Consider the following 25,491-nt stretch of genomic DNA (forward strand, 5'->3'; position numbering starts at 1 on the left):
TCTCTCCCTTAAAAAAGCATTCATTTATTTGATCTAAGGTACAGGCAGGTGTAAGTTTTTCAAAAGTACGTGACAGGTGACTCAAGGGTACAGACAGGGTTGTGAGCCACTGGCTTAGAATGTATCATTTCCCACACTTGCCTTTTATCAAGAAACATCTGACAATCTGATTAAAAAGCAAGTTCTCAACACATATAAAATATTTGGTAGATCAAGGAGAGGCCAAGCATATATAATTATAACAGGAATTCTAAACAATCTTATTGCTAGATGAGTCTTAGAATCTCTTATCCAGAACTCTACATATACCCCTGAAATAAATGAATTACATTTTGATAATATTTTTACTTATAGTAGCATTTTTATAGTGCCTCAGTCAACATTTTGAATTCCATCAAATAATTTCAAGCCAGATATGTATACACACACACATATGCAAATATGAAATCCCTCAGAGACTGGCATGGAATGATTAACTTTGAAAGATAATAAATTGTGTTCATAGTCTTGGTTGAGTCTAATTCCCTGTATTAATGCTGATTATTCACTTCCCATCCTTAGAGATCAAGTTATTCATTCATACACAGAAAAGGACACACTGAAGGATTACGACTGTAAAAAGTATCATCATTTAGGTAATGGTGATGAGTGTGTAGGTTCTGCCAACCTAACAACATTTGATTTTAACACCTGGTGCCTTTTGACTTATAATCCAGAATGCACTTATTGATGTAGTCAACTTTCAATGCCCCCCAAAGACTTCCAGTAACATTTGTTTCAAGCAAAGCTGAGCAGTAAGGCAGAACACTGTCTTGACCAATTTATAACAGTGCCTCAAAGTAGAAAAACTGGGATCCAGTGTATTTTGGGTTTATAGCCTGAGCCGACTGATTTTAAGGTAAGTCTTGTAAAATGGGGACTTGGCTGAGATGAGGCAGGGGATTATATGACCTAAAATTTTTGGATTGATGGGGACAGTAAAGTGAAGTGAGGATTTTTAAAGTAAGTCTTGATAAGAAAGCTGTTAATTTTAAAAAGTAAGCTCTTTAGTTGGTTTATAGAACAATATATTTTCCAAATCAAGCAATTATGTAGTACAAAAGCAAGAAAGTACTTTCCCACCCAGAATGGTTTTTAGCACAGAACAAAAAGTAGATTAATTTCACTTCTCTAAACTTAACTTATAGAGCTTGTTTTGTTGCAATAATCATTTGTGTGCCCTGAAGGGTATTGTGGTGAATCCTGCTTCTTTCTTATCAAAGTGTGGCCAGCTTCTCTCTCTCCTAACATCTGACTTCTCTAGCTAGATAACACTGAAATAGGGATTTTTATATCTACCAGCTGGTAAGAAATTCACCAGGTTTGTCCCCTCAGGCTTTCAGAATCACATTTATCCCAGGTCATTTACAAAGGACATTTTTAAGTCCTGAGAACTGTCTGCCCATTGAACATGGGTGACAGTTCTGACCTAACACTGCTGCTACTCTCTGCAGCAGCTCCCTCCCTCAGGCATCTAGTATTCTGACCTCTAGGATTCTTAGTTTCTGATTTTTCTACAGAGTGCAGAGGCCACCTACTGTGAAGCTGTCTGGCATGGCTTGAACTGTTGTTCTGGGAAATAAAAATACAGAAGTACTTCAAATAAAGGCAACTGCTGGGTTGGGAAACAAACTAAGCATCTCAGCAAGCACTCAGGCTGAGAAAACTGTTCTAATACCAGGGACAGTGATGACTAGGAATGAGGCACCTGCAAGGGAAGGGGAAAGGAGCGTCCCACATTAAACAAAGGCTATGATTCCACAAATGTGATGCATCCTTTATATGGTCATGTGTCACTTAAGGGCAGGGATACATTCTGAGAAATGTATTCTTAGGTAATTTCATCTTAGTGTGAAGATCGTAGAGTGCACTTCCCAAACCTATTGCTCCTAGGCAATTGTAATATAATGGTTAGTATCTGTGTATCAAAGCATATTTAAACATGGAAGAGGTACAGTAAACATACTATGAATGGAGCTTGCAGGACTGGAAGTTGCTCTGGGTGAGTCAAGTGAGTAGTAAGTAAAGGCCCACAATGTAGTACTGTAGATTTTATACTTAGTGTACATTTAAGCCAGATACACTTATTTTAAAAAATTGTCTTTCTTAGTCTTAACTTATTGCGACTATTTTACCTTCAAACTTTATTTTTTAACTGTTTAACTCTTGTGTGGTAACACGTCTTAAAACACAAACATATTGGATGACTGTACAAAAATGAGTTATTTCTTTACATTTGTATTCTTTCTATAAGATGTTTTCTATTGTTTTTTATTTTAAAACTGTTTGCTAAGATGTAATGTATAAACACACACATTAGCCTAGGCCTACACAGGCTCAGAATCGTCAGTAAGGTGGTCTTCACCTCTACATCTTGTCCCACTGGAAGGTCTCCAGGGGCAGTAACAAGCATGGAGCTGTCAGGTGCTGTGAAAACAATTCTTTTTTCTGGAACACCTCCTGAAGGACCTGTCTAGGCTCTTCTCGAGGAGGTTTCACTCTTCTCAGAAGTATGTCCTTGGTGGTTTTCTTGGTTTGTTTCTCGTTTTCATCATAGACTGGCTTACAAGCAGATAATGCAACATGAACAGTTCTCTCTATTAGTGAACCATTTGTGTTGGGGTCCATGTTTTCAAGCTTTTTAAGGGACTTATTGCAGTTTGCAAAAGCTGTGGCTAAACCCTTTACCGTGCATTTTCTTGGGGGTAGGGAGGAGTCCTTTTTTTGTTTCTTACAGTTTCCTTTACTCTGGTTTCCTTTTCAGCGTGCATGCCTGTTGCAGTCCCAACAATTTCTCATGAATCAGTTCCTCAGAACCATCTCCAGGAGCTCCTCAATGTCATCTTTATCCATACCCATATTAAAGTTGTTTGACGTCTCAACCACAGCCTCATTGATTTTTTCACCTGTGTGCTTTGGCATTGCAACAGCTATGACATCACTAGGTGATAGGAACTTTTCAGCTCTATTATAATTTGGGGGGACCAGCATTGTATATCACTGACCTAAGTGTTGTTATGCAGCATATGGCTGTATCTAAACTTCATTCAACTCTCACAACCCTGGTGATAGACATTCTTATATTCATTTCATACAAATGGAAAGGACCTGTGATTAAAAGAAAGACTATATTTGTCCCAAGTCTCAGAGCACTGTGGACAGAGCCAGGCTACAAACACAACCCAGTGGCATTCTTTCCTCTGCACAATGTTCTCTCTGTGCAATAAGAGTTGAGTGCACCTTGTGGAACTCACACTGGTGAATTCACCAGACTGGTCTCCTTTGCAGTAAACAAAATGGTTCAACTAGTGTTAACATTAGTCTCAGAAAAGCCAACATAGCTTTTCCTCATCCTCAGAAAAGCATAATGGATGAGATATCCATCAACATATAAATTTGGAATTACTGGATTCTACCTCGTGGAGAACATCCATATGAGAATAAAACAAGAAAAGAAAAGCAGAGCTAGGAAATAAAGAGTGTTTATGCTAACTGTATTGTTTGGGTCCTGGGTTTAGCTAGTCTATCTCCAGGACATGTTCAGAACATGAAAATAAGTCCTCTTTTTGCTTAATTCTGTTTAAGCTGGATATCTAAAAAAAAAGTCCTGATTACAATTATGTTCTTTGAAATGATATTAAAAACAATATTTTTCTTTAATTATTTTTTCAAATTTTCTAAATTTGTGTAAATGTATAATAAAAACATTTTATGCCAATTCCAGGTTGAATAATTCACTTTAATGGCATGAGTTTGATGCCATTTCCTTCTACTTATCTAAGCTCAAAACTTACTCATTCCTTAAGCCAGAGCTCAGAAATTGCATTTTATTAAAATCATCCCTACCTCCCCTATAAGAACATTTATCTATCTGGCCCTTCTTTCTCATAATAAACACTAAAGTATTTGTGATCAGAGTTAATGGTTTTAAATAAAATTATGTTATTGCTTTATTTTTTTAAATATTTCAAATACAAGAGATCCTACCATGAGGCATAAACTACCAGCCAGCAAAAACCATGCCTCTGGCCCTTAAGAAACTATAATCTTTTGGTGTTATCTGCATTTCTAAATCAACTTCTCCATATAAACATACCTATTTCTATTTAATACAATGACAAATGAAAGCCAAGTGCACATATGGTACTAAAACTTTATGTTTAAAAAAAACATCTTATTGAAGGTTTACATTTTAGCATAGGTAGATAAACCTATTTTTTTCTTTTTAAATTACTTATTCTGTTATATGCATTTTCCACATTTTGTTTAACTAGACCTTATTACTGAGGATGCACAAATACACACATTTAGATTTTTCTGTATAACACAGCACTACAATAAACATCCTCTTACATAAATCTTTGCTTACCTGTAAAAATGTCCCCAAGCAATAATGTGTTTAAATGGAGAAAATGGAAAAATCTTATGAAAAAAAATCTGTCTGAATGGTCAAAAAAGAAAAAGCAGAGCAAAGAAATGAAGAGCATCTATCTCCAGGATATTTTCAGAAATGGAAATAATAGACTTTTCTTTTTTGTCTGATTCTGTTTAAGTTGGAGGTCAAAAACCTGTGTCTAAATGATCAAAAACTATGTATATTTACATTTTGTGTTTAAATATTGCAAAATTATTCTCTAAGTTGCTTTTACTAATTTGCCCTCCTACCAACAGTTAATAATGGTTTAGCTTATTCTTTCATAAAGCTCGGAAATGTCACATGTCAACATTTTTTGTTATTTCTGCTGGTATAGTATGACATGCACTTTATTTTCTTCATGAATCAGTTTATTTCAATTATGGGTGCACTACTTTACCTGTTTATACAACATTTGACCATAACTTTTTCTCACCCCTGTATTAGATTTGGTTCTCCAGAGAAGTAGAATGAATAGATCAATGATGATAAATGATAGATGATAGATAAATAGATGGATAGATAAGCATATTTATTATTAGAATTGATTCATGTGGTTCTGAAGGATGAGGAAGCCCCCTGTCAGTCATCTGCAAGCTGGAGAACCAGGAATGTCAATGGTGTGATTCAGTCCTATTCCAAAAGCCTGAGAACAAAGGGGCTGCTAGTTTAAGTCCAAGAGTCTAAATGCTGGAGAATGAGGTACTCTGGTGTCTGAGGGCAGGAGAAAATAAACGTCCCAGTTCAAGGAGAGAAAGACAATTTACCCTTTCCTTTGCGTTTTTGCTTCAATGTGCCCCCAGTGGACTGGGGCATTGGATGATGCTTACCCGCATTGATGAGGGTGGATCTCTATATTCAACATACTAAATCATCTAATCTCTTCCAGAAACACCTACACAGACACATCCAAAAATGATGTTTTACTAGATATCTGAGCATCTCTTCAGACAGGCAAATTGACACATAAAACTATCCATCATACTCCCTATATTTGCCTGTTTCTTTCCTATTGAATTTTTGGTATTTCTCTTTTTTAATTCTTAATTGTTTTTTATATTTCTCAGTTTTTCTTTAATATTTTGACTTTTATCTTTTCATGTGTACATTTTTAATTTTAGATAATCAATTTTATCTTATGGATTCTGGATTCTTCTTTTTTATTTAGAAAAATCTCCAAGAAAATAAAATATTTTAATATTTTGGTAGAATTTTATTATTTAGTAGTTATTGCTATATTAATAATAAAACTAACATATTGGACACATATTGCCAGGCATTGTATTCAAGCTTGTGTATTATCTTATTTAACCTCAAATAAATTGATGACATAGGAAATTAAGTCTTAAGAACATTGTATTAATTGTCAAAGCTGTGAATATATTGGTAACAGGGCCAATATTCAAACCCTGAAAGTCTAACTTCAGAGTCCCTCATCTTACCACTGCAGTATATTTAGTAGATAAAATAATATTTCACCCAAATTATTTAAAAAGCAAAACACAAATTTAAGAAACTCACTGTGTACATGAATAGTTGTTACTTTAATGTTTAACATCTAACTGAATGAGTATTAAAACATAGGACTTCACCTGCTTCTTACAAGAAAATTTTCAGTGAATGATAGCCAAAAGCTGAAGCAATTTTGATTTTAATACTTGGGTAAAAATTGCCTTGCTGGCCAATGCTCTCCCCCATGCTCAAATACTCATGCTTCCCCTCACTTTACTCCCAAACTTTTCACATCAAAATAATTCCTGTAGTCCAAACTAATACCTTAGAAAATGTAAGTACTCAAAGATTATGATACACAATAAAGTAAAAGTAATGCTAAACTGGAAATCTAAAAATTAATATAAAGGTGGAAAAATAACTTTACTTCAAAAATTTTTCACATAAAACTTTTAGAAGTAAATTTATTATAACAGCTCTTAACATTTGAAGGAGGGACCCATCCCAATTTCCGGAGCAACATCTTCACTCCTGGGTGTGCAAACTCAGGGAATGCTTAGGATGCTTTGCTGGGGTGAAGGAAGTAAACATTAGAACTTCTACTTGTGTATATTTATAAATACGTCAGTTATTTTACAGGGAAGCATGGTATAAAACATAGAGATCTAGTATTATTTTATTTTTATTTGGTGTCCCAGTTGTTCAATTATCATTTACTGACCAATTTATAGTGTTTTATTATTTTTAAATTATAGGTTCATTATATGTTTTGAAATCTTTATCCTAGTTCACTTACCTATCTGCTGACTTATGTGCCAATATCAAATAGTTCTATTATTGTTTTGGGTGGTGTGGCTAAGTGAGTTGGTCATTGTCCCACAAACCAAAAGGTGGCCAATTCAATTCTCAGTCAGTGAATATGCGGGGGTTGCAGGCCAGGTCCCCATTTGGGGGCATGCTAGAAGCTACCAGTCAATGATTCTCTCACACACTGATGTTTCTCTCCTTCTGCTTCTCCCTCTCTTCCCCTCTCTGTAAAAATTAATAAATAAAATAAAATGTTTCTATTACTGTTTTGTGGTGTTTTAATATTTTATAATGTAGTAATACTATTATTAAAATTATTAGTTTGTAGTGATTTATTATTATTAATTTTATGATTATTATTCATACCTATTCTTACATGTTTTTACATATGAGGTTTAGTATTAACTTGTTAAGTTGTAAAGAAACAAAATTATCAGCCAGTATTTTATTAATACCACTAACTTTACAGTTTAATTTTGAAAGTGGAAATGTTTACAACAATTATTCTTATTGATTAAGTACAAAATATTTTGGTAATTTATTTTATCTCACTTTGTAAATAGAGTAAATCAAAAATGGTCGCAAATTATTTGAAGCTTCTCTCATCAAGAGATGAAACCTGTTTTTTCAAACCCCTGGATCCAGGCTGACGTTTGTCTGTCAGGGACGAAAACAAAAGAAGTAGTTAGCATGTTAAATAGTTAAAATTAAAGGCTTATGTAACTAACTTAGTTGACAAGTTAACAAGTCAAATGGATGTGGAAGAGATGGTGTATAAATAGATTTTTTAGAAAAGACTAATGATTTCTTAGGAGAATTGAGATATAGGTAAGCTTATAATAATGTTTGTCTATACAGGTATGTGTGACATTTTTAGGGCCATAAAACTCCCCAAAGAGGAAAATTTTAGTAGATTTCTTTTTGGGCCTTGTCCTAGGAATAGAAGCCTTCCCAAAAGAAGTTTGTGGCAATCCTCATTCCTCCAGAGTTTCTGTTTTTAGTCAGATAAGGGAAGCTCTGACAAGACCTTTCTGCATCTGTCGAATCTCTGATGTCTTCAGCTTAAAATAAGCTTTAAACCAACTCTAAGGTTCTGAGAGGGTCCTTACAAGTTTTTAGGTTGAAACTAAAATAACCTGTGGTTTACACTCTTAGCATTTTAGAATGCAGCTGCGACCACACAAATAAGCCTGAGCCAGCTTCCTGGAAGATGAGATCATGTGGAGACAGTGAAGGCCAGTATCACCACGTGGGGCAGAGGTGAGTTGTCCTGGCTGAGCACAGCCCAAACTGCCAACCAAAACAAATATGAGTGGATGTTATTGTTGTTTTAAGCCATTGAGTTGGGAGGTAGTTAATTACACAGTAATGAATGACTGATGGATACTTAAAGTTTCTTCCTCTAGGTCCCAGACCTTTCTGTTGTAGACGATCGGCGGGTAAATACACACTCTCCGAGTCCGGAACTGAATTGATAAAAATTTTAATGGCCAAAGATTTTCCTGCGCAGGGGCGAACTTCCCCAACTGTGACCGGAGTCACGTAGCTACTCAGAGCTACAAAATGGAAGTTGCGCCTGGCTTACAGACTACTGGGTATTTATATTTTCTAGCAAGCAAGCAAAGGCATACAGAAGCAGAGGTGGCGGTTAGCTATTGGCTTATTTAAAAACTGCGAGGGTCCCTGATGGTGGGTGCTGCTGCTGCTGGCCAGCACTTTCTGGCGGCCGGGTTAGTTACCTTATTTGGCTAGAATTTTAAACCCAATTGAGTTCCGGAGGTAGTTCATTACCCAGTCCAATGAACTGATTGATTGGATACTTAAAGTTTCTTCCTCTAGGTCCCAGACCTTTCCTTTTAATTTTATTATATAATTTATTTACATGCATTCACTATTGTAAATGGAATCTCTATTTCCAAAAGGTTGCTGTTTGTAAATGTGAAAGCTGTGTGTATTAATTTTGTACCTGTACTAATAAATTTATTTAGAAGTTTTAGTGAATTTTAAACATAAATACTTGAACTAACCAGCCATGTGATATCATCATTTTATATACAAATTATTTTGCTTTTTCCTTAACAAAGATGTTTTACCCATATATATATTTTCTGTATTTACACTTACTAATATTTCTTGGATAATGTTAAATAATAGTGATGGTAATGATACATCTCTTTTATGTTTCCTGAATGTAATGACACATTTTTCTGTGCTCTATTATTAAACATTAAACTAAAAGTATAAATCAATTACTAGTTTACTAAAAATTAAGTGATTTTAATAAAAATATATTTTAAATTTTTATCATATGTTTTATGGCCATCAATTTAGATTTTGCATATAGTTTTGTACTAATTATGTTTTCACTAATTGTATAATGTGTTATAACTGTTTTATACTGGCCTTTTTTATTATGCTGCATGCTTTTATACTAGAATTATTTTTATATTATGTACATATATTTCTTAATATAGCCAGTCTTTATTCTGGAAAAAACTCCAGGTCACTATAGTATTTTCTAGTTTAGTTTTTTGCTAGTGTCTGTTTTATTTGAAACTTAAATCAATATTTTTAAATGAGTTTTCTTTCTTCGTGTTGATGTGTTTGGGTTTGATATCAAGGATATGTTTGATTTTTAAAAATAGTTTTGAACTTTTCTTCTGCTCCCAGTGCTCCAGACAAGTTTAAATAGCACCACAATGATCAATTCCTTGAAATATTGATAAAATTCACTTCTAATAAGCTGTGGGTTTTGGGTTTTGCTGAATGGTGAGGAGGAGGAAGCTGGCTAGTTTTCTAAAATGCTCAGTTTCTCTCATACAATTGGTCTCTTTATGTTTTCTGTGACTTTATGTGTTGATTTGAGCAGTTTGAATTTTATCAGAAAATAATCGACTATTTTCAGCTTTCTATCGATTTGAAGGAAGTGATGAATTTTTTAATTTCTTTAATTTCCTCTGCATTGTTGGTTCTCCATCACACACCCTCAAATCTTTTGTGTCTGCTTCATCCCTTATATTTCCTGATTAGACTACATTTTATTGCTTTAGAAATAAATCATATTTGGATTTACATATTATTACTAAATTTGTTTCAGATGTGTTTTTCTTTTTTTTTCTTTTTATTTAATTGTTGTTCAAGTACAGTTTTCTGTCTTTTACTCCCATCCCAGCCTTCCCCCATGCTCCCCACCTCCCTCCCATTTCCACCCCCCCTTAGTTGTTGTCCCTGTGTCCTTTATAGTAGTTCCTGTAGATCCTTACCCTTTTTCCCCTGAGAATTTCTCCCCTCTCCCCTCTAATTACTGTCCACCTGTTCTCTATTTCAGTGTCTTTGGTTCTATTTTGCTTGCTTGTTTGTTCTGTTATTTAGGTTCCTGTTAAAGGTGAGACCATATGGTATTTGTCTTTCACTGCCTGGCTTATTTCGCTCAGCATAATGTTTTCTATTTCCATCCATGATGTTGCAGAGTAGGAGCTCTTTCTTTCTTTCTGCTCCTTAAAATTCCATTGTGTATATGTACCATAATGTCTTGATCTATTCATATACTGATGGGCACCTAGGTTGCTTCCAACTCTTGGCTACTGTAAATCGTGCTGCTATTAACATTGGGGCACATAGGTTCTTTTGGACTGGTGTTTTAGAGTTCTTAGGATATAATCCTAGCAGTGGAATTACTGGGTGAAAAGGCATGTTCGTTTTTTGTTTTCTTAGAAAAGTCCATACTGTTTTCCATAGTGGTTGTACCAGTCTGCAATTTCACCAACAATGGATTAGGGTCCCCTTTTCTCCACAACCTCTCCAACACTTGTTTGTTGCTTTGTTTATGATGACCATTCTGACAAGTGTAAAGTGGTATCGCATTGTGGTTTTAATTTGCATGCCTCTGATAGCTAGCAATATTGAGCATCTTTTCATGTGTCTTTAGATCTTCCATATATTTTCCTTGGAGAAATGTTCTGGTCAAGTCCTTTGGCCACTTTTTAATTGGGTTGCTTGTCTTCTTAGAGTGGAGTCGTGTAAGTTATTTATATATTTTGGAGATTAAACCCTTGTCTGAGGTATCATTGGCAAATATGTTTTCCCACACAGTTGGTTCTCTTTTTATTTTAACACTGTTTTCTTTAGTCATGCAAAAGATTTTTATTTCAATGAGATCCCATTTGTTTATTCTTTCCTTTATGTCCCTTGCACTAGGGAACATATCAGTAAAAATGTTGCTGTGTGAAATATCTGAGATTTTCCTGCCAACATTCTCCTCTAAGACTTTAATGGTCTCACAGCTTATTTAAGTCTTCTATCCACCTTGAATTTATTTTGGTGTATGGTGTAAGTTGGTGATGGAGTTTCATTTTTTAGCACGTAGCTGTCCAGTTCTCCCAACACCATTTGTTGAAGAGGCTATTATTAGTCCATTTTATGTTGCTGCCCTCTTTGTCAAATATTAATTGACCATAGAGACTTGGGTTTATTTCTGGGCTCTCTCTTCTGTTCCACTGGTCTATGTGCCTGTTTTTATGCCACTACTAGGCTGTTTGATGACAGTGGCCTTGTAATACAGTTTGGTATCAGGTATTGTGATCCCTCCTATTTTTTCTTCTTTCTCAAAATTGCAGCTGCTATTTGGGGTCGTTTATGGTTCCATATAAATTTTTGAAGTGTTTGTTCTATGTCTGTGAAATATGCCATTGGTACTTTAATAGGAATTGCATTGAATCTGTAAATTGCTTTGGGTAGTATGGACATTTTGATGATGTTAATTCTTCCAATCCATGAACATGGTACATATTTCCATTTGTTTGTCTTTCTTGGTTTCTTTCTTTAGTGTTGTGTAGTTTTATGCATGCAGGTCTTTTACCTCCTTGGTTAGGTTTATTCCTAGGTATTTTATTTTTCTTTTTGCTATATTGAATGGGATTTTTTTTCTTCATTTCTGCTTCTGCTGTTTCATTGTTGGTATACAAAACTGCCTTTGATTTCTGGATATTGACTTTGTAACCCGCTGTTTTGCCAAATTCATTTATTATGTTGAGCAGTTTTTAGGTAGAGTCTATAGGATTTTCCATGTACACTATCATGTCATCCGCAAACAGTGACAGTTTTGTTTCTCCATTGTGGATGCCTTTTATTTCCTTTTCTTGTCTGATCGCTGTGGCTAAAACTTCCAATACTATATTGAATAGAAGTGGTGAAAGTCAACAACCTTGTCTTGTTCCTGATCTTAGTGGAAAAGATTTTAGTTTTGCCCATTGAGTATGATGTTGGCTGTTTTTCTCTTATATATGTCCTGTATTATATTGAGGAATGCTCCCTCTATTCCCACTTTGCTGAGTGTTTTTATCACAAATGGGTATTGTACCTTATCAAAAACTTTTTTCCTCATCTATTGACATGATCATGTGATTTTTGTTTTTGCTTTTGTTTATATGATGTATTACATTTACTGATTTGCGAATATTGAACCATCCTTGCATCCCTGGGATGAATCTCATTTGGTCATGGTGTATAATCTTTTGGATATATTGTTGGATGCGATTTGCCAATATTTTGTTGGGGATTTTAGTGTTTATGTTCAGCAGTAATATTGGTCCTAAAGTTTTCTTTCTTTGTTGTATTTTTATCTGGCTTTGAGATTAAGATGATTCTGTCTTCATCAAAAGAGTTTGGGAGTCTTCCATCCTTTTGGATTTTTTGAAATAATCTGTGAAGTATAGGGGTTAGCTCTTCCTTAAATGCTTTGTAGAATTCTCTTGTGAAACCATCTGGTTCAGGGCTTTTGTGCTTTGGGAGATTTTTGATTACTGATTTAAATTCATTTGCTGTTATTAGTCTATTCAGGCTTTCTGCTTCATCAATGAGATTTGTAAGATTATATTTTTCTAGAAATGTGTCCATTTACCTAAGTTTTCAAATTACTTGGCATACAGCTCTTCATAGTAATTTCTTACAATCCCTTCTATTTCTGTGGTGTCAGTTGTAATCTCTCCTCTTTCATTTCTGATTGTGTTTATTTGGGTTCTCTCTCTTCTTGATGGGCTTGCTTAAAGCCTTGTCTATTTTGTTTATATTTAAAAAAACAGCCCCTGGATTCATTGATCCTTAGAATTGTAGTTTTAGTTTCTATGTTATTTAATTCTGCTCTGATCTTGGTTATTTCCTTCCTTCTACTTGCTCTGGGTTATGTTTGTTGTTGTTCCTCAAGTTCTTGTAGGGGTGGGGTTAGATTTTTTGTTTGAAATATTTCTGTCTTTTTTAGATAGGCCTGTACTGCTATGAACTTCCCTCTCAGGACTGCCTTTGCTGTGTCCCATAAATTTTGGGTGGTCGTGAGTTCATTTTCATTTGTTTCCAGAGACTTTTTGATTTCTTCCCTAATTTCATTCTTGACCCATTCGTTGTTTAATAGCATGCTATTAAATCTCCATGATTTTGACTGTTTTGGGTCCTTTCTCTTGAGGTTGGTTTCCAGTTTCAGTCCCTTGTGATCAGAGAAAATGCCTGGGAGGATTTAAATTTTTTTGAATGTGTTGAGGCTTGTTTTGTGTCCTATCATGTGGTCTATGTTTGAAAATGTTCCAGGTACATTTTAGAAGAATGTGTATTTAGTTTCTTTGGGATGAAGGGCTCTCTCTCTATATATATATCAGTTAAGTCCATTTAATCTAGGGTGTTGTTTAATGCCGCAATATCTTTGTTGATATTTTGTTTGGAAGATCTGTCCATTTTTGACAGTGGGTGTTAAAGTCCCTAACTATATTTGTGTTGTTGTCAATAAGATTTTCTTTATAAATTTGGGTGCTCCTATGTTGGGTGCATATATTTTTACAATGTTTATATCCTCTTGGTGAATTCTTCCCTTGAGTATTATGAAGTGACCTTCCAGGTCTCTTTTTATGGCCCTTTTTTTGAAGACTATTTTGTCTGATATGAGTATTGCAACCCCAGCCATTTTTGTCTACCATTTGCTTGCAAAATTTGTTTCAAGCTCTTCGCTTTTAGTCCGTGTAGGTCGTTTCTCCTGAAGTGGGTCTCTTGTAGGCAGCATATGTGTGGGTCATGTTTTCTTACCCGTTTAGCAATTCTATGTCTTTTGATTGGAGCACTTAATCCATTTACATTTAAGGTTATTATTGATAGGTACTTAATCATTGTCCTTTTTATACCTATGTTTCTCTTTGTCTCTCTCTTTTCCTTTCTTTCCTTAAAGCAGAACTTTCAGTACTTCTTGCAGAACCGGTTTGGTGGAGGTGTATTCTTTTAGACTTCTTTTGTCTTTTAAGCTCTTTATTTGGCCTTCTATGTTGATTGAGAGCCTTGCTGGGTAAAGTAACCTTGGTTGCAGGCCTCTGGTTCTCATTATTTGAATATTTCTTGCTGTTGTATTCTTGCTTGGAGCGTTTCCTTTGAGAAGTCACCAGCTAACTTTATTGAGGCTCCCTTGTATTTTACTGCCTTTTTGTCCCTTGCTGCCTTTAAGATTCTTTTTGTCTTGGAATTTTGCCATTTTAATGATCATGTGTCTTGAAGTGGGTCTCTTTGTGTTCCTCTTGATTGGAATTCTATGTGTTTCCTGGAATTGTGTGACATTTTCTCTTATCAATTTTTTGAAGTTTTCCATCATTACTTTTTAAAATAGATTTTCTATCCCTTCCTCTTCTCATTTTCCTTCTGGTATCCCTATTATTCGGATATTATTACATTTCATATTGTCTTGCATTTCTCTTAATTTCTCTTCATTCTTTTTGAGCCTCTTTTTCTTTTCTTGGTCTTTCTGAGAGTTTTTTTCTGCTTTTTTCCTCCAGTTCACTGATCTGATCTTGTGCTTCATCCATCCTGTTTTTGATTCCTTCCACTGTGTTCTTCAGTTCCAAAATGGAATTCTTTATTTCCTCTTGGCCCTTGCTGATAGTTTCTGTTTGTTTTTTTTCCATGTTGATATAGTTTGCAGTGAGTTCATTGTAATTCCCCTGTAGTTTCTGGTAACTTATTGTGAGCTCTTTGAAATTCCTGAGAACCAGTGCTTTGAATTCAATATCTGATAGCTGACTTGCCTCTATTTCATGCAGCATTCTTTTTGAGACTTCCTCCATTCCTTTCATTGGGTGTTTGTTTCTTTGTCTTCTCATGTTTGTGAGACTCTTCTTGTTGGCTTCAGCTTCTTAAATTGATTTGTTCTGGCTTGCTGGATTTATGGTGTGAACTTCTGTGGTATAATACCTGTAAGATTCAGTGGTGTAGTCTCCTTGATCTCCCCAACTCACTGGTCTTGGGCTTTGTTTTACATTGGCTCTGAGTTTGTCTTTGGGTTTTTGTTGTTTTGGGGTCTTTCTTTTGTGGATCCTTCCCACCAGGTGTTGAACTGATGGTCCCTCTGTCCACTACCCATTTTAATTTGTTGTGCTGGTGAGGGCGGGTTGTGTTTAAGCTAGTTCTTCTGTGTGTACAGGGTTTTAAGTATTCTTTTTTTCTCTTGTTCAGTTGTTTGCCCTGGGTAGTTTCTCCACCGTTTAGTTTTATTTCCGGATAGGTCTTGGGTTGAGGTTTGTGTAGTTTCCATCTTCTTCACCTTCCTCTGTTGTCATCCGTTGGTGGTTCCTTTGTAGTTGGGTTTTCTCTTCCAGTGGGCATCCTGGTGTTCACCGCTTCCACCTTCTCTTTTTTTGTGATCATTTGGAGGGGGAAGGTAAAATGGTTTATGACAGCAGGAGAGTATTCTATGATATTTATGGTAGCAGCCAGCAGAGAAGAGATAGGAGATTCCCTGGCTATGTCCAGCGATAACTGTAATCTTCAACCCAACTGGCCACTTTTTAGAAAGGATGGAAAGAAGATAAGGCTCTTGTTGGGGAGGGAAGTTTTGTGAGTTGGATCTAGGAAGCAGTGAGATTGAAGGAGGTCAGATTCTGAGGTAAGGTGAGAATAAAGGATGGTAAATAGGTGTAGTGCGTGAGAGAGAATGGAGATAACCAGCTAAGATCTGGGGGGGGGTGTTGTGTAGTATTTACAATAGTATGTAACAGCTATTATTTACAATAATATTAGAACAACAATCATATGACAGAATCTATGAGATACCAAGACTAGGGAATATTGGACCTTCAATAGTGTGCTAATGGAGCAAGGGGAAGTAAAAGACAGTAAATTAGCAATACACTATGAATGAGGGGATAGGGGAAAGCTGTCAAATGATACAATATATCCAGCCAAGGTAAAGAAGACTACACAGAAAGAGGAGGAATACAAAGATACTGCTTAAATAAAAGATGTAAGAATAATAAAAAATAATGAAAAATAATACAAATATGCAGTAACTTGTAGTCTTTCTCCTATAGCAAAGTGAAATTTGTTTCTCTGTCTCCACTTTTGGGATTCCCCCTCTTTGGGTCCAACTCTGGTCTTTTTGCCATTCTAAGGTTTTTGTCTCACATGTAGGGGTGGGGGTGAAAAGAAAAAAAAAGGCAGCAGAAGGGAGAATAAAAAGGTAATTTTGGAAAGGAAGAAGAAATAAAACAAAGAAGAGACGGTAAAAGTATTGAAAGATAAAACAATAATAAAGTTAAAAATAAAAGATTATTTAAAAAAAAACTCTTGTTGGTTTCTAGCTGGCCAAACCGTTTTTTCTGTCTCACTGACTGCAGCAGTCGGAGGGGTGATGGGTGTGGCCTTTCTCCCTTCTCGGTGTACTCAGCCGCTTTCTCTAGCAGTCTCCCAAGATCCAGACTGGCACCTCTCCCCAGCGCCCCACTGAGAGCAGAGTTTCCTTGGGAGTCACAGTCCTGGGCTGGGGTGCGGGCATGCACTCCGGGCCAGGCTTCCCTGGTCCCCACAGGCTTGGGTGCTAACTTTTCCCAGTGCTACCAGGGAGTGCAAAGGCGACTCACAATTCTCTCAAGCAGCGACCACAGACTCCACGAGTGATCAAAGCCCCCTTGTTTGCTTCCTTGTGCCCATTCCTTTCTTTGACACTTTAAACAAACAGATCTCTCCAGGCATTTTTCAAACTGCCCCGCGCTGGGTAGGGAAGGAACTGATTACCTGGCCCTCTCCCAAGGACTTTGCTGCCGGCCCTCGGCTCCCAAAGAGTTCGAAGCAGGCCCAGCCCAGACCCTGTCGTGGCCCAGCGGAGGCGGCAGCCTTGGCCTGAGGCCTCTGTGCTGTTCTCTGGGACCTTATTGACCTGCAGCCATCTTCTCACCATCTGATCTTTCAGTGTCTGCTACAATTTCTGGTCTCCTATTTTCCTATACTGGGGCACTGTTGGCTATTTGCTGTGTTCCTCCGTAGATCAGCCCGGTTTGTGGGGGGTAAGCAGAATCCTTTGTCCTACTCTGCCACCATCTTCTCCTATCCTCCTGTTTTTATTTCTTTTTTAAATTACTTTATTGTTGTTCAATTACAGTTGTCTACATTTTCTCCCCATCACTTCCTCCCCCACTCCAGTCAAACACACCTCCCTCCCTTGCTTCCAGCCTCGCCCTTGGTTTTGTTCATGTGGCCTTCATAGTAGTTCCTGAAAACCCTTCTCCCCCTTGTCCCCTCCATCCCCTATCCCCTCTGGCTATTGTTAGATTGTCCTTCATTTTGGTGTCTCTGGTTATATTTTGTTTGCTTTTTTCTTTTGTTGATTATGTTCCAGTTAAAGGCGATATTATATGGTACTTGTCCCTCAAGACCTGGCTTATTTCACTTAGCATAATGCTCTTCAGTTCCATCCATCCTGTTGCAAAGGGTAGGAGCTCCTTCTTTCTCTCTGTTGCATAAAATTCCATTGTGTGAATATACCATAGTTTTTTGAACCACTCATTTACTGATGGGCATTTACCCATATTTTTTGGACCATAAGACACACCTGGGTTTTAAAGAAGAAAATTAGAAAAAAAATTGAAGCAAAAAATGTGGTAAAATATTTAATAACATAAATAACATAATATTTCAATAATGTGAATGTAAACAGAACTCAAAGGCAGCATTAACAACCATTATTTCTCCCAAATTGGGGAGGGGGGTGTATCTTATAGTCCAAAATATGGTAGGCTGTTTCCAGCACTTGGCTATTATAAATTGTGCTGCTATAAATGTTGGGGTGCATAAGTTCTTTCGTATTAGTGTTTTAGGGCTCTTAGAGTATAATCCCAGCAGTGAAATTGCTGGGTCAAAAGGCAGCTCCATTTTTAGTTTTCTGAGAAAATCCCATACTGTTTTCCATAATGGCTGCACCAGCCTGCAATCCCACCAACAGTGCACTAGAGTTCCCTTTTCTCTGCATCCTCTCCAACACTTGATTTGTTTATGATGGCCATTCTGACTGCTGTGAGGTAGTATCTCATTGCAGTTTTAATTTTCAGCTCTCTGATGGCTAGTGATGCTGAGCATCTTTTCATATGTCTCTGAGCCCTCTGTATGTCCTCCTCAGAGAAGTGTCTATTCAGGTCTTTTCTCCAAGTTTTAATTGGGGTTTTTGTCTTCTTGGAGTGGAGTTGTGTGAGTTGTTTACATATTTTGGAGATCAAACCCTTCTCTGAGGTATCATTGGCAAATATGTTTTCCCATACAGTTGGTTCTCTTTTCATTTTAATGCTGTGTTCTTTAGCCATGCAGAAGCTTTTTAATTTGATAAGATTCAATTTTTTTATTCTTTCCTTTATGTCCCTTGCTTTAGGGGATGTGTCCATGAAGATATCGCTGCATGAAATGTCAAATTTTCCTGACAATGTTTTCCTCTAGGACTTTTATGGTGTTATGGCTTACATTTAAGTCTTTTATATACCTTATATTTATTTTTGTGTATGGTGTAAGATGGTGATCAAGTTTCTTTTTTTTTTTTTTGCATGTAGCTCTCCAGATTTCCCAACACCATTTGTTGAAAAGGTTATTTTTACTCCATTTTATACTTCTTCCTCAATTGTCAAATATTAATTGACAATAGAGACTTGGGTTTATTTCTGGATGCTCTGTTCTGTTCCATTGGTCTATGTGCCTGTTTTTATGCCAGTACCAGGCTGTTTTGATTATGGTGGCCTTGTAATAGAGTTTGATATCAGGTAATGTAATTCCTCCTACTTTACTCTTTCTCAAAATTGCAACAGCTATTCAGGGTTGCTTATAGTTCCACATAAATTTTTGAAGTGTTTGTTCTATTTCTGTGAAATATGTCATTGGTACTTTAATAGGTATTGCATTTTTTCAAATTTACAGATTTTTAATCTGTAAATTGCTTTGGGTAGTATAGAATTTTGTTAATGTTAATTCTTCTAATCCATGAATATGGTATATGTTTCCATTTGCTTGTGTCTTCCTTGATTTCTTTCTTCAGTGTTGTATAGTTTTCTGCATACAGGTATTTTACCACCTTGGTTAGGTTTATTCCTAAGTATTTTATTTTTCCTTTTGTTATATTGAATGGGATTTTTTCTTGATTTCTGCTTCTGCTGTTTTATTATTGGTATACAAAACTGCCTTTGATTTCTGGATATATACTTTGTATCCCACTATTTTGCCAAATTCATTTATTAGATCAAGCAGGTTTTTTTGTGGCATATATATGATTTTTCTATGTATACTGTCATGTCATCTGCAAACAATGACAGTTTTGCTTCCTACTTTCCAATTTGGATGCTTTTTATTTATTTTTCTTGTCTGATTGCTATGGCTAGAAATTCTAGTACTATGTTAAATAAGAGTGTTGAAAGTGGGCATTCTTGTCTTGTTCTTGATCTTAGTGGGAAAGCTGTAAGTTTTTGTCCATTGAGTATGACATTGACTGTAGGTCTCTACATGTGGCCAATTGACATGTGGCCTTTATCAATTATGAGGTATACTCCCTCTACTCCCACTTTGCTGAGTGCTTTTATCATAAATGGTTCCTATACCTTATCAAATAATTTCTGCATCTGTTGATATGATCATGTAATTTTTGTCTTTGCTTTTGTTTATGTGGTATATTACATTTACTGATTTGCAAATGTTAAACCATCCTTGCATCCTGGGATAAATCGCACTTGGTCATAGTGTATGATCTTTTTAATGTATTATTGGATGCAGTTTGCCAATATTTTGTTGAGGATTTTAGTGACTATGTTCATCAGCATTATTGGCCTGAAGTTTTCTTTATTTGTTGTGCCTTTATCTGGTTTGGGGATTAGAAGGATGTGGGCTTCCTAAAAAAAGTTTGGGAGTTTTCCATCTCCTTGAATTTTTTTTGAATAATCTGTAAAGGATGAGGATTAGCTCTCCCTTAAATGCTTTGTAAAATTCTCCTATGAAGCCATTTCATCCAGGGCTTTTGTGTGTTGAAAACTTTTTGATTACTGAACTCTGGGACTTCTGCCAAGATGGAGGCATAGGTGGAAACTTTGTGCCTTCTGGCACAACCAAGTTTAAAGACAACAAAGTTTTAGTAACAAAAACACAGCCAAAACACAAAAAATTGAACTATACGAAAGTCCGACAATAATGAACCATTTGTCCAGACTGGTAAGAGGGGCAGAGCCAGCAGCAGAATGGGGACAGGCAGGAAAGATCCACCAGACCGACCCAGGCAAGCAGGCAGCCATAGGCAGATCCCAGGTGTGGAGTATCAACGGGCAGACCCATTGAAGGCGCAAGTCGTCAGGCTGATTTTGGTCACACATTCGCGCACAGATAAACCATGGGAAGGACCAAGCAGTGAGACAGACCGCACAGGCCCCAGAGGTAGGAAGCAGCAGAGGGGACCACTATTGTCCCTCTCTGGCCCTGCCCCCACATACAACGTCACAACACAGTGACCTGGGTGGCCCTGCCCTGGTGAACACCTAAGGCTCCTCTCCTCATATGTAACAGGTGTGAACCGAGCAAAACAAATCTCAGGAAGAACTCAAAGTCCCAGAGCCAATAAATCTAAGTGAACAAGAAATTGCCAACCTATCAGATGCAAAACACTGGTGATAACCTATCAGTTCAAAACCTATCAGTTCAAAACACTGGTGATAAGGATGCTCACAGAACTGATTTGATTTTTAGCACAAATTAGAGGAACAAATGAAGGCTAAACTAATTGAAATAAAGGGAAATGCACAGGAAACCAATAGTGATGGAAAGGAAACTGGGACTCAAATCAAGGGAATGGACCAGAAAGAAGAAAAAAAATGACCAAACAGAAAAATATGAAGAAACAAGAATTCAAAAAAATGAGGAGAGGCTAGGGAACCTCCAGGACATCTTTAAATACTCCAACATCTGAATTATAGGGGTACCAGAAGGGGAAGAGAAAGAGCAAGTGGAAAACTCATTTGAACAAAAAATAATGGAGAACTTCCCCAATATGGCAAAGGCAATAGACATCCAAAAAATCCAGGAAGCTCAGAGAGTCCCCAAAAAGTTGGACCCAAGAAGGAACACACCAAAGTGTCATAATTACATTAGCCAAGATTAAAATGAGGGAGAAAATCCTAGAAGCAGCAAGAGATAAGGGGACAGTCACCTACAAAGGAGTTCCCATCAGACTGTCAGCAGATTTCTCAAAAGAGACCTTACAGGCAAGAAGGGGCTGGAAAGAAGTATTCCAGGTCATGAAAGACAAGGACCTACAACCAAGATTCCTCTCTCCAGCAAAGCTTTCATTTAGAATGGAAGGGCAGATAAAGTGCTTCTCAGATAAGATCAAATTCAAGGAGTTCATCATCACCAAGCCCTTATTATATGAAATGTTAAAGGGACTTACTTAAGAAAAAGAAGATAAAAAATACAAACAGTGAAAGGATAGCAAACTCACAGTTATTAACAACCACACCTAAAACAAAAGCAAACTGAGAGGACAGCTAGATCAGGAGCAGAAACAGAAATGAAGATCTCATGGAGGGTTAGCAACAGGGGAGTGGGAGGAGGAGAAGGGAGGAGAAGGTACAGAGAATAAGTAGCATAGATGGTAGGTATAAAATAGACAGGGGGGAGGAAAGAATAGTATGGGAAATACAGAATCTAAAGAACTTGAGACACGTGGTCATAAACTAAAGGGGGGATGGTGAGGGAGGGGATGTGCAGGGTGGAGGGGAATGACAGGGGGAATAGAACAACTGTAATGGCATAATCAATAAAATATATACTAAAAATAAAAAAAAAAACACAACTCCGGTTGCCAAAAAAAAGAAAACTTTTTGATTACTGTTTCAATTTCTTCTGCTGTTATTGGTCTGTGCAGGCTTTCTGTTTCTTCTTCATGGAGTTTTTTATTATTATTATTATTTTTCTAGAAATTTGTCCATTTCACCTAGGTTTTCAAATTTCTTGGCACATGGTTTTTCATAGTAATTTCCTATAATCCTTAGTATTTCTGTGGTATTGGTTGTAATCTTTCCTCTTTTATATCTGATTGCCTTTTTTTGGGTCCTCTTTTTTTCTTGATGAGCCTGCTTACGGGCTTGTCAATTTTTTTTCATCTTTCCAAAGAACCATCTCCTGGATTCATTTATCCTTAGAATTGTGCTTTTCATCTCTATGTCATTTAATTCTGCTCTGATCTTGTTTATTTCCTTCCTTCTGCTAACTCTAGGCTGTCTTTGTTATTGTAACTCGAGTTCTTGTAGGCATAGTGTTAGGCTGTTTATTTGAAATGTTTCTATCTGTTTTAGGTACACCTGTATTGCTATGAACTTCCATCTCAGGATTGCCTTCACTGTGTCCCAAAAGTTTTAGATTGTTTTGAGTTCATTTTTGTTTGCTTTCAGAAACTTTTTTTCTTCCTTAATCTTATTCTTGACCCAGACATTGTTTAATGGTATTCTATTCAGTCTCTATGAGTTTAAGTGCTTTGAAATTTTTTCTTGAGGTTGGTTTACAGTTTCAGTCCCTTGTGATCAAAGAAAATGCTGGGTATGATTTCAATTTTCTTGAATTTGTTGAGGCTTGTTTTGTGTCCTATCATGTGGTCTATCTTTGAAAATGTTCCATGTGCATTTGAAAATAATGTATATTTAGCTTCTTTGGGATGAAGGTTTCTGAATATATAAGTTAAGTCCATTTTATCTAGGGCATTGTTCAATGCCATGATATCTTTGTTGATACTTTGTATGGAAGATCTATCCATTTTTGACAGTGGGGTGCTAAACTTCCCTGATGCGGACACTGGCCCACAGTGTCTGTTTTATTATGGATGAAATGAGACATTCACATGGACTACTGAGTCTGGTGGAGGAAAAGGAACAGCATAGCTTTTCTCTCAAAGGGAGCAAAAGCCTTGGCTCTTGCTGTGACTGGCCTTTATTGGGTTTCTTGGCAGATTACATGATGGTCCTCACTTACTATGCACAGGCTGCTTCAGGTGGTTACCTTTTACAGAAAACAAAGGAGCCAACGCCTTAATCACATCACAGAACAGAGGTATTTGCAAATGAAAAGGGCAAAAGTGGTTGGATTGGTTACACTGGTCTTATGAAAGTTTAGCATGGATTTTAGGAAGTTATTTTGCAGTAAATGTTTGCCACAAATCTGGATGAAGGCATTTTTAGCAAAAAGGAAGACTCAAAGTGTCCTAGGTACATTGCAGGCCTGATTTCCCCTTGGGAGAACCTATCCGTGGGCGTGGGTCCTGTGCATCTCTGAGCAGGAGCTGAGCCCACATCCCACCAAACAGTCTCCTACAATTCCCTATTATAACCGCGTTGCTATCAATATCTTTCTTAAAGTCCTCCAAGATTTTCTTTATGTATTTGGGTGCTCCTATGTTGGGTGCACATATATTTAGTGTTTATGTCTTCTTGATGGATTCTTCCCTTGAGTATTATGAAGTGACCTTCGGGTCTCTTTTTATACCCTTTTTTTTGAAGTCTGTTTTGTCTGATATGAGTATTGCTACCCTGGCTTTTTTCTCCTGTTCATTTGCTTGGTATATTTGTTTCCAGCCCTTCACTTTCAGTCTGTGTAGGTCTTTTGTTCTGAGGTAAGTGTCTTATAGGCAGCATATATGTGGGTTATATTTTCTTATCCGTTCAGCTACTCTGTGTCTTTTGATTGGGGCATTTAACCCACTTATGTTTAAGGTTATTACTAATAGGTATTTATTCATTCCCCTTTTCTCACACCTGAGTTCCTCTCTCTTTCACTGTTTTTCTTCTTGCTCTTAAAGCAAACCCTTTAGCATTTCTTGCAGAGCTGGTTTGAAGGAGGTACATCCTTTGAGGATTCTTTTCTTCAAAAAGCTCCTTATTTGGCCTTCCATTTTAATTTAGAGAGTTGCTGGATAAAGTAACTTGTGGTTGCAGACCTCAGGTTCTCATTACTTAGAATATTTCTTGCCATTCCCTTCTGGCTTGGAGCATTTCCACTGAGAAATCAGCTGCTAATCTTATTGGGGCTTCCTAGTATATTACTTCCAGTTTCTCCCTTGCTGCCTTTAAAATTCTCTCCTTATCTTAGAATTTTGCCATTTTAATTATGATGTGTCTTGAAGTGGGCCTCTTTGGGTTCCTCTTGATTGGGACTCTCTGTTTCCTGGATTTGTGTGACTTTTTCTCTCATCAAATTAGGGAAGTTTTCCATCATTACTGTCTTCAAACAGGTTTTCTATCCCTTGTTCTTCTCCTTCTGGTATCCCTATTATAAGGATATTATTATGTTTCATGTTGTCCTGTATTTCCCTTAACCCCTCTTCATTCTTTCTGAGTGTATTTCTCTTTTTGTTCATTCTGGGTGTTTTTTTTTTTTCCTACCTTTTCCTCTAGCTCACTGATCCGATCCTCTGCTTTGTCGAGGCTGCTTTTGATTTCTTCACTGTATTCTTCAGTTATGTTGCATCCGCCATCATGAGAAACAGAGGTTCGGAGACTTTCAGAATTTTCAAGATGTTACTTTATTGGCCAAGTTTTACCTGTGCAGGGGCAAGCTCTCTGAGTGTCCGAGGACACTATGCTCAGGAGAGCTGCAGATGAGAGTCACGCCCTGGCGCTTACAGCTATGTCCTTATATAGGGGTATGCAAGCAAGCTTTGAACAGAAGCCGATGTGGCTGTTAGCTATTGGCTAGCTCTAAACAGCTGATTGCCATTGGCTTATTAGGGATGTGGCTGTTAGCTATTGGCTAGCTCTAAACAGCTGATTGCCATTGGCTTATTAGAGAAATTCAAAAGGTTCTTTGTGTAGTTGGCGGTTAGCCCTTTTAGGAAGTAAAACTTTCCCTGCCCCTGGTCAGCATAACTTTAGTTCCTGGTCAGCCTAACTTTATCCGGGGCTCACTGGGGATTGTCCCTTTTCAACATCTGTTTTGGACCTCAACATTCCCCCATTTCTTTTGGTCGTGGATCAAACCCTTGATTCCTTGTCTATGTGTAGGATTGTATAAGGTTGGGACAAAACCATTAGCTATAATAAATGCAAGGAGTTTGTTAAGAAGTAAGGGTCCTAGAGTTAGTATTAATATAAACAGTAAGAGGGGACCTGCTATAGTGGATATTAGTGTTGTCAGCCAAGGGGAGGTCTTTCAATTCCTCCCCTGGGGTCCAATGTCCCCTTGAAACTAATGTTTCACAACCCCAGCTTTTACAATAATAGTCACTAGCCCTTCTGCAGTCCCTTGTCCATTTGCTGGGTGGTTCTGGACACCCATATACTCCTGAGTAGTATAAGTTCTTGTTCTTCTGAGATGCATCACAAGCAGGGCCTTTTCCTAAGGCCATCACAGTTTCTCCTCTGAGTTGTCCCTTATGTCCTTCACTGCCCCTATAGCCTAGGGTAGAGTCACAGATAGAATCAACAAACAGTTTAGACAGATCAGTCTTTAGAGTGACGGGTTTACCTTCTGCCTCTGCC

This window comes from Artibeus jamaicensis, unplaced genomic scaffold (genome assembly GCF_021234435.1).
Source record: "Artibeus jamaicensis isolate MK-2021 breed Jamaican fruit bat unplaced genomic scaffold, CSHL_Jam_final contig_536, whole genome shotgun sequence".
Lineage (NCBI taxonomy): Eukaryota > Metazoa > Chordata > Mammalia > Chiroptera > Phyllostomidae > Artibeus > Artibeus jamaicensis.